The sequence below is a fragment of the Carcharodon carcharias genome, chromosome 3, assembly GCF_017639515.1.
Source record: "Carcharodon carcharias isolate sCarCar2 chromosome 3, sCarCar2.pri, whole genome shotgun sequence".
NCBI classification, from domain to species: domain Eukaryota; kingdom Metazoa; phylum Chordata; class Chondrichthyes; order Lamniformes; family Lamnidae; genus Carcharodon; species Carcharodon carcharias.
Window position 1 is genome coordinate 128,526,404 of NC_054469.1, and position 10,101 is coordinate 128,536,504.

A 10,101-nucleotide genomic window follows, 5' to 3' on the forward strand; every position below is an offset into this window, starting at 1 on the left:
GTGGTCAATGAGTATCAGGACCATCAGCATCTGGAAAGCAAACAGCTAAGTGTTTTGGGTGTAAAACTTGCTTCACAAATAATCATAAAATCATAGTATAGTTACAGCACAGACGGAAGCCACTCCACACATCATGTCTGTGCAAGAGTCAGTGCAATCACTACCACTCCCTGGCCTTTTTCGTGTAGTCCTGCTAATTTCTCCTCCTCAGATAATGATCTAACTCTCTTTTGAAAACGGTGATTGAACCTGCCTCTGCCACACTCTCAGTCAGTGCACTCCAGATCCTAAAGACTAGATGCATAAAGAAGTGTTGTCCCATGTTGCTGTTGCTTCTTTTGTCAATCACCTTGAAACGGTCTCTTTTGGTTCTCAATCCTTCCGCCAATGGGAACAGTTTCTCCAAAACTACTCTGTCCAGATTCCTTATGATTTTGAACACCCCTATCAAATCTCCTCTTCAACTTCTCTTCTTCTAAGGAGAAGAGCCCCACTTTCTCCAATCTATTCACATAACTGAAGTTCCTCATCCCTGGAACCACTTTTGTGAATCTTTCCCTCGCTAATGTCTTCACAGCTTTCCGAAAGTGTGGTGTAGAGAACTAGATGCAATGGCCTGAATTTTCACTTATAGGTGGATCGTGAGAATTGGAAAATTCCAGACTCGGCCTGCTTGCCTTGGGAGAAAGTACCTGCGAAGGCAGGGACTTCATTGCTGGGGGACTGGTGTGGGTCAGAGGCAGCCACAGGGGCTGCCGTGTGCTAAGGCAAACTTTTTAAAGGCAAGCCTCAGTGCTGTGGGACTTCGTCCCAGTTAAAATAAAAACACAAAGACCCTCCAGCCCTCACCCCTCACACCCTCTCAACCTCTCACACACTCGTCATGCCCCATCCAGGCCATCTTATGCCTCCCACCAACCCCCTATGGCCCCTCATATCACGAATGCCAAGGTAAGCCCCTGCCCAACCCACCCCCAATGATCTCTCATATCCCACCGCCAAGCTATGCACCTCACCCACCCCTCCATGACCCCTCATGCCACCTAAATGCCAAGTTACATCACCCCACCCAAACTCCATAACCACAGTTCTTTAAAAACCTGGCCCGACTCCATGAAAATTGTGCAGTAGTGGGACATGCCTATCTCTGCAATGCAGCTGGCCGCGTTGGGAGTCGGGTTTTTGACAGGAGCTAGCCCACACCCTTTGAAGGCGCTGTTGAAAATCAGGCAGCCTGGGAATGGGGCCAGGAACCTTGGAATAAGAACCCACCCACCATTTTTAAAGAGTTCCTGAGTCATCATCCGACTTGGTGAAAATTCAGCCCAATATTTCAGTTGAGGCAGAACCAGTGATTTATACAAGTTTGTCATAACTTCATTTCTTTTGCATTATATGCCCATATAAATAAAGCCCTGCCACCTTCAACGATTTGCGCACATATACACTCAGGTCCCTCTGCTCCTGCACCCCGTTTAGAATTGTACCCTTTATTTTATATTGTCTTTCCCCTTCTTCCTATCAAAATGAGTCACTTCTCTGCATTAAATTTCATTTACCACTACTCCACCAAGTTAAACAACCTAAGTCCTTTTTTGAAGTTTAACACTATCTGCCACATAGTTCACAATAGTTTTAAGCTATGTGTCATCTGCAAACTTTGAAATTGTGCCCTTTTTCACCAAATTCTAATATATACCAGAAAGAGGACTACTAGCACTAACCTCTGGGGAACCCCATTGTAACCCTTCCTCCTGTCCAAATTCACACCCAAAAGCATTAGCCTATCAGTTTCTCATTACAAATATAGAAAAACCCACTGTGTATTTCCAATGTTTTCCCTTTTCATCATAAAAGCAAGCATTACATGAAATAAGGAAAAGCAATGGGGGAATTTTAACCTGAGTGAGTGGGTGGATGTGCATGCAAGTGGTGGGGGGGTGGGTGAGGACTGGACTAAATGAGCAAAATTTCTATTGCAGCAGGAAAAGCCAGCTGTAGTCTGCTGACTTGTGGGTTGTTATGGAACAGCCGATGGTAAATGCTGAGCTGCTCAAATCCCAAAGGGAAACTTGAAACAACTGCTACAACTGATTTGCAATTTGTATAAATTTTGAGACACATGCCTTGAATTCAGTAGTAATAAGACCACCAAGTTTTAAAGGTTTCTTACAAAACTAAATTAAACCTTTATTAATAGAAGAAAGATTTTAAATACGTACATAGGGCAGGATTTTACCATCGGCGAGCAGGGGTGGGGCCTATTTTCCGATGTGTAAAATGACGCGCAGTGACGTTGGGTGGAACTCCCAATGTCACCGCACCCCATTTAAATTTTCAGGAAGATGGGGGCGCAGCAAAATCAGCAGTGTGCCCGCCAACCTGTCAATGGTCAATTGAGGCCATTGACAGATCAATTAAAGTAATTAGTGGACCTGCCCACCCAGCCTTAAGGTTGGTGGGCAGGCCAGGAGCCCTGGCGGGAAATAAAAAAAACATGAAACCTCATCCACATTGGCCTGAGGTTTCATGTAGGGTTTTAAAAATTTTAATAAAGTTTTTTGGAAATTGTGAACATGTCCCAACTCATGTGACATTGTCACATGAGGGGACAGGCAAGGGAATTTTTTTCTTCTATTTTTAATATTTTTGAAAGCAGAGGCAATCTCCCTAAGGCAGCACTTAGCCTCAGGGAGATGTGCACTCTTTCGTGTGCATGCGTGAAAGAGCGCACTCGTGCTTTTGGGGATTTTCCCCCTGCCCACACAGGGAGCGCATAGCGCTTCCCTGCAGGTGTCAAGCTGTGTAAAATGGCATCTTGCCTCCAATTGGGGGGGCACCGATCAGAAGCGTGCCCGCCCATCAACTACCCCCTGATGGGGAGGGGGGGGGGGGTGGTGTGGGGGATTTCTGCCCATAGATCTACAAATTACTACTATGATAACTTCTCAACCCCTAGTTACTCTAACTTCCAGTTACATTTTTGTTGAGACAACAGTAAAACACATAGGTTTTAAAAGACCTAGGCAAAGAAACATGATACCCTGAACAATCCAATTCAAAGTAAATTTCCTTAACTTCAGTATTTTGGAGACAGCAGCTTGAGGCGTAGCTGCTGAAGGCTTTTCACATTTGTTATATCTTAGAATTCCTGCCCTTACACACAGCTTTCACTCCTTTACACATATTCTCCACTTTGAATGCAAATTCCCATTGTTTTACTTGGTCTTTGAACTTTACCTCCCTGATCATAATAAATTATCATAGCACCAATTTCACCAGTAATCTTTGGGAAAACACACTGTTTCTGAACTTCACATGGCTAGGTGACACATTTCACCCTTCCTTTTAAAACAATCTAGTCTGGTTTATTTAAAAATGCAAATGTCCTTTTACACCTTACATTCTAAACTTCCCCCATGTTTACCTACTTAACATTTCAAACCTAGTTCAACTTTTAACAAACCAAAAACTTCAGACCAGCCTCCTTTAATCCACACACACATCTACTGACACATACAGACTATTTTCCAATAAATTCCAATAACATTATTATGTTTTTCTGACATTCTCTCCTTACTGAAAAATGAACCATCAAATTTTTTAAAAATGGTTTAATTTTTATTAACCCATCTTATACTATCTCCTGTACCTATCTGTATGCTTACACTAATACATTATCAGATGCATGCATTAACATAATATATACACAAATCCTTCATATCAGAAATCATTTCAGTTCAGTGTCCAGGTTTAAAATGTCCTTTTTTCACTTTAAGTTTCAACTCTTGATAATGCATCTGCAATCAGGTTTTCCTCATCCATCTACATGTATAATCTATCTATTAAATGGTTGCAGTAATGAACTCCATCTGAATAGCCTTGCATTTCTGTCTCGAAATTTGTCCAGAAATTTTAAAGGATTGTGGTCTGTATAAACAATTGTTTCTGATGAATTGTTTGCAACATAAATCTCAAAATGCCATAATGCTAACACCAAACCCAAAGTCTCCTTTTTGATTGTTGAATAACTTCTCTGTTGCACATTTATCTTCATGTGCAAGTATGGCCCCAATGCCTATCTTGCTCGCGTCAATGGCCAACTTAAATTGCTTCACATTACTGGGGACTGCCAAAACTGGTGTTGTAGTTAATACAGTTTTCAAATTGTGAAATGCCTTCTGACACCCCTGTGCCCATTGGAATTTCTTGTTCTTTTTTAATAGTTCAATCACTAGAGCAACCACACTGATAAATATTTGGTACAAATTTCTGATAAAACCCACTCATGCCCAGAAATCTCAAGACTTCTCATTTTGTTGTAGGCACAGGGAAATCCACGATAGCCTTGACTTTCACATCTCTCAGAGTGACCGTATCATGTCCAATGGTATGGCCTAGATACATAACTTGTGCTTTTGAAAATTAACTTTTAGCCAAGTACACCACCAAATTAGCTTCTTGTATTTGAAGATTCCAGATGTTGTAAAAGCTCATGCCACGTCTGACTAAAAACTATCAAGTGATCAATATAAACAGCACAATTTCTCAGCCCTGCAATCACTTTGTCAGTCTTTGAAATGTTGCAGGTGCATTTTTCATACCAAACGGCATGACTTTAAACTGATATAGTCCATCTGGCATCACAAAAGCCAAAATCTCCTTTGTTCTCTCCGATAACAGTACTTGCCAATATCCTTTTAGGAAGTCAATCTTTGTGATAAATTTTGATTGTCCACTTTCTCAATACAATCTTCCAACCATACAATTTGCCTCTGTTTCTGAATAAGCTGTCTGATTTAAACGTTTTATTTGCAAATCCTTTTTCTGTAACTCCACCAACCTCCATGAGTTAAACACTTCAGCTGAATTGTCTTCTAGTCTTTCCTCCTGAACAACTTTATCAAACACAGTGTCAGCTAATTGGATTTCCACAGTTTCTCCCTGCCTTTGAACTTCCTGTTCTTCTTGTTTCAATCTATGAGCCTGTGATCTTGTTATCACAAAATCTGGAAACAATCCAGGATGCTCTCTCTGCAACATTTCTGTTGAAAACACTTCTACAGGCTGCTCAACTACCATACACACCAGCACATTTGTGATCCAGCTATATCATTATGCAAAATAAATTGAGCCCCTGCAATGGGCAATTTTCCCTCTACTCCAACAATTACCTCACCTATTTTCCACTTACTCTTTAAATTTACCTTCCACAATGGAATTGCATCTCCATGAACCCCACTTATTATCGCCTGTTCCTGCAATACTCCCTCTGAACAACAACCGTCACTACCCCACAACATTAAGTATTGACTAGCCCCTGTGTCTTAAAACTTTAATATCTTTACCTACTCCACCCTGTACATATAGAAAGACTTTCCCTTTACACACAAAATCTTTAAACGTTTCCGCAGCCTGCTCCTCAGAACTCCCTTGCGTAAATTGTGAACACATTCCCACTTTACCTATCACTGATTCTCCTTGTTTTACCTGTACACAAACAATTTGTTTTTCCTGTGCCTGAACCTCAGAACACACAGTACTTCCAGTACTTTTCTGCACCTCTATAATTCCAACAGATTTTCTCTGCAATTTCCAGCACACAGATTTCATACGTCCAACTTTATTACAATGAAAACACCTCAATTTTCAAATGTTACTTTTATCCTCAGCAGCTTCTTTTTCATTGAGAAAAAACTTCCTGCGAATTTCCACCTACCCCTTATCTTCCCTGACTACCCACCTTCTCTTCACCTTCCCACTTTCTATCCTTTTTTGATTTAAAAGGGTGATGAAAAAATGTTTAGCTCTTTGAATTAACTCATAATCATCATCTATCTCTGCTGCTTGTCTTACTGTTTCAACCCTCTTCCATATGAGTTCTCATTACCAAAGGAATTGAATCTTTAAATTCTTCCAAAAGAATTACCTCTCTAAGAGCTGCATATGTTGTCTCTATCTTTAATGCCCATATCCACTGGTCAAAATTACTTAGTTTTATTCTTTCAAACTCTATAAAAGTTTGCCCTGTCTGGTTTCTCATTTTCCTAAATTTCTGCCTTTATACCTCAGGAACCAACTCATATACACTCAAAATTGCCTTTTTTTTTTTACCACATCATAGTTCACTGACATTTCTTTTGGCAGTGAAGTATAAACCTCATGTGCTCTACCCACCAACCTGGATTGTAACAACAATGTCCAGTTTTCCTGTAGCCATTTCATTTGTTTAACTATCTTCTCAAATTAAATAAAGAATGCTTACACATCTTTTTCCTCAAACTTTCAAAGAGCTTGTACAAATTTAAACATCTCCCCACTGGGTTTTAGATTAAAGGCTTTTTCATCATCAGAACTTTCCTCAGGATCTGATGTATCCTTTTTAAAATTCAGCTTTTTAAGCTGAAACTCTGTCTCTTTTCCTCCATTCCCTCTTCAATTACTAACATTTCCCCCTGGAGATCAAGATTTCGCATTTCCATTTCTTTTTGAAATAATTTCTCTTTCTCCCCATTCTTTTTCTGCTGCCTCTAGTTCCAATTTTTTCATTTCCGATTCTTTTTCCTCTTTGTTTGCCTCCAATTCAAGTTTTCTCAGTTTTTGCATGTTCAAATTCCAGCCGCTTCATTTCTAACTGAAGTCTCACTACCTCCAGCTGTGACTCACTAGTGTCAGGTATCACTTCCAACTTTAAATGCTGTACTATACCTTCAATCATATTTGCTTTCTTAGCCCCTGAAGTTAACCCCAATTGTAATTTATCCACCAATTCCTTTAACTTATCTTTAGTTACCTTTTGTAAACCAGCCAAAGTTATAACTCCAACTCCCAGACAAGTCTGAGCAATTGCCAAAGCCATACTGCAGTTTCCCCACTTAAAAAAAATCACACCAACTCCTGAATTCAGAATGCTTCTTGTACTCATAACCTTAAGATTCACCAACACCAATCCAATCAAGAAATTTCGAATATATTTCACAAAGAGCCCCCAACCATGTTATGGCACAGTCGATGGTAAATGCTGAGTGGCTCAAATCCCAAAGGGAAACTTGAAACAACTGCCACAACTGTTTTGCAATTTGTATATATTTCGACATGCATGCCTTGAATTCAATAATAACAAGACCACCAATTCTTATGGGCAGAATTTTGCCCTTGACAGGCGGGCTCAGTGGTGGTGGGTGGGGGGGGAGGGGGGGAGTAGGGACAGGTGGGGGTGACCAGGGGCAGTCAGCAAGCCGGCTGCTGCCCATGATGAGCATTGGACCGCAATTTCACGCTGGTGGGCCAATTAAGGCCCTCCCAGTATGAAGTGCATGTGGCAGCGCTGAGCACAGCCTGTGTGGGCGCCGGGGGAGTGCGAGCCGGCTGAGTGTGAACTTTGCGCACGTGCATGAGTGAGCATGAAGCGATATAAAAAAAATTTTAAAATTAAAAATGTAATAAAACATGTCCCCTCATGTGACTCTGTCACATGAGCAGGGACATGTTATTAATGAAAAATTAAAGTTTTTATTTTATTTATATTTGCTTTTGGAAACTTCATCCCGCTCATGGATGAGGTTTCCAAGAAAATGCAAAGGCCGTTTGGCCTTTTTGCCTGCCTGCCAACCATTAGGCTGGATGGGCAGCGAAAAATTTATCTTGATTGATAACTTAATGGCCTTAATAGGCCTTTTAATTGTCAGTGGGAGTGCTGCCGGCTCTGGCACGTGCCTGCCTACCGAACTATCGTGCGACTGCGCGTTAACATCGACACACTTGGCTGACATCAGTGTGCTTCATTTCACGCTTGAACATGTTGGGCACAGTCCAGCTCTGTTACATGAGATGGGATGTGTTTTTCATTCAAAAATAAAGTTTTTATTTAGTGTTTATTTGCTTTCAGAAGCCCTTATCTCGATTGTGGATGTGGTTTCCTAAAAAATGTAAAGGCCGCTTGGCCTTTTCATCTGCCCGCCAACCGTTAGGTTGGGCGGGCATCATAAATTTGAAATTAATTAGATTGTTAATGGCCTTAATAGGCCTTTTAATCATTGGCAGGCACACAGGTAACTCTGGCGTGCGCCTGCTGAACAAAATATCACGAGTCCACGTGATGACATTGAGACACATGCCCACATGATGAGAGTAATATTCTGCCCATAGATTTTAAAAGACCCAGGCAAAGAATCATGATACCGTGAGGAATCCAATTCAAAGTGAGTTTCCTTAACTTCAGTACTTTGTTGACAGCAGCTTGTGGCATAGATGCTGCAAGTATTTCAGACTTGTTAGATTTTAGAATGCTTGTCCTTACATACAACCTTTGCTCCTTAATGGAGATTTTACCCTTTGAATACAAATTCCCATTGTTTCACTATGTCTTTGGACTTTACCTCCTTGATATAAAAACTTATTATAGCACCAATTTTATTAGTAATATTTGTGAAAAATAAACACGCTGGGCAGAATTTTGCCCTTGTTGGGTGGATGCGCAGCTGGCCTGAACGAGAGTAAAGTAGTGCGCGATGATGTCAGGCAAGTCCCAATGGCATCACGCGCTCATGATATTTTGCTCAGCAGTCATGGGCAGGTACCAGATTGGTGTCCGCCATTAATTAACAGGTCAATTAAGGCCCTTAATAATGTAATTGTCTCTGATTTTATGTTGCCTGTGCAATTTTCTGCTCATCATACAGGCAAAACGGGCAGGCGGCCAGCTGACATTTCCTCAAACCTCATCCTAGGGCGGGATAAAAAGGGTCAGCAGCATTGCCAGTGTGAGTAGTGAGGAGTTTCGGGGACAATTTGCAACTGGTTGCTTATTTGAAGTTGACAGCTTCATCTCTGTTTGGCGCTTCATTCCAGTTCTAGGCCCTGTTTCAGAACTTACCGCTGTCTGCCAGGGTCCCTAAGGATTCAGAGTGTGTGGACTCCTCCAGATATCAGAAAGCTTTCCCTTACCCTGGTAATGGGGATTGTGGTCTCTGCTGGGGGCAGCTTCTCTGAGGAGGAAGAGAGGGGCAGAAGGGAGAGGACTCCAGATGTACCAATGCAGCTTCCATGGGAGGGACCTGTGGGAGGAGAGGCAAAGGCACAAGGGGCACAGGGCTAGCAGGCAGTCCAAGGTGTAAGGGGCCATAGAAGATAGCACTATCCTGCTAGCAGGGTTTATAGGCGGCAATGCAGTTCCCTCAATATGTCTGATGCGCAATACTGAAGGAGGCTCTGCCTCTCAAGGGAGGTTCACGTCCATTTACTAGATGATTGGGCCTGAGATCAGCTCCGGTTGTGTGGGTGGACACCCCATGCCAGTGGCTCTGAAGATCACAGCAACCCTCAACTTCTATACCTCCGGCTCTTTCCAGGGCTCAGTGGGGGAATCTGTGTGGAGTCTCCCAAACAACTGTCCACAGTTGTGTCAAGCAGGTGACAGAAGCTCTTTTCAGGCAGGTATTGGCATTTATTCTTTCTTATATGGATGAGGCCAGCAAGACTGAATGAGCCAGAGGCTTTGCAGCAATTGTTGGGTTCCCCGCATCCAGGATGCCATCGACTGCACACATGTGGCCATCAAGGCACCAGCGGGTGAGCGCAGTGCCTGCGTCAACAGGAAGGGATGCCATGCCATGAACACGCAGATCGTTTGTGACCAGAGGATGCAGATTCTGCAAGTCTGTGCAAGGTACCCAGGCAGCTCCCATGGCGCATTCATCTGCAGACACTCCCAGGTGCCAAGACACTTCAGTGCTCTGTCCCGACTGGATGGATGGCTGCTGGGTGACAAGGGCTATCTCTTGAAAAGGTGGCTGATGATGCCTCTCCGCCACCCATGAACAGAGGCAGAGAAGTGTTACAATATGAGTCATGGCTTCACAAGGGCAGTGGTAGAGAGAACCATAGGTCTCCTCGTGCGCTTCCGATACCTGGACCGTTCAGGGGGAGCACTACAATATGCCCCAGAGCAGGTGTCACTGATCGTGGCTGCATGCTGCGCTCTCCACAATCTGGCATTGGCAAAGGGGGACTCACTGGAGGAAGAGGATTTTGACGTAGCTGCACAGACCACAGATGATGAGTCCAGTGGTGAGTCAGAAGAGGTGCACAGTGAGGAGAATG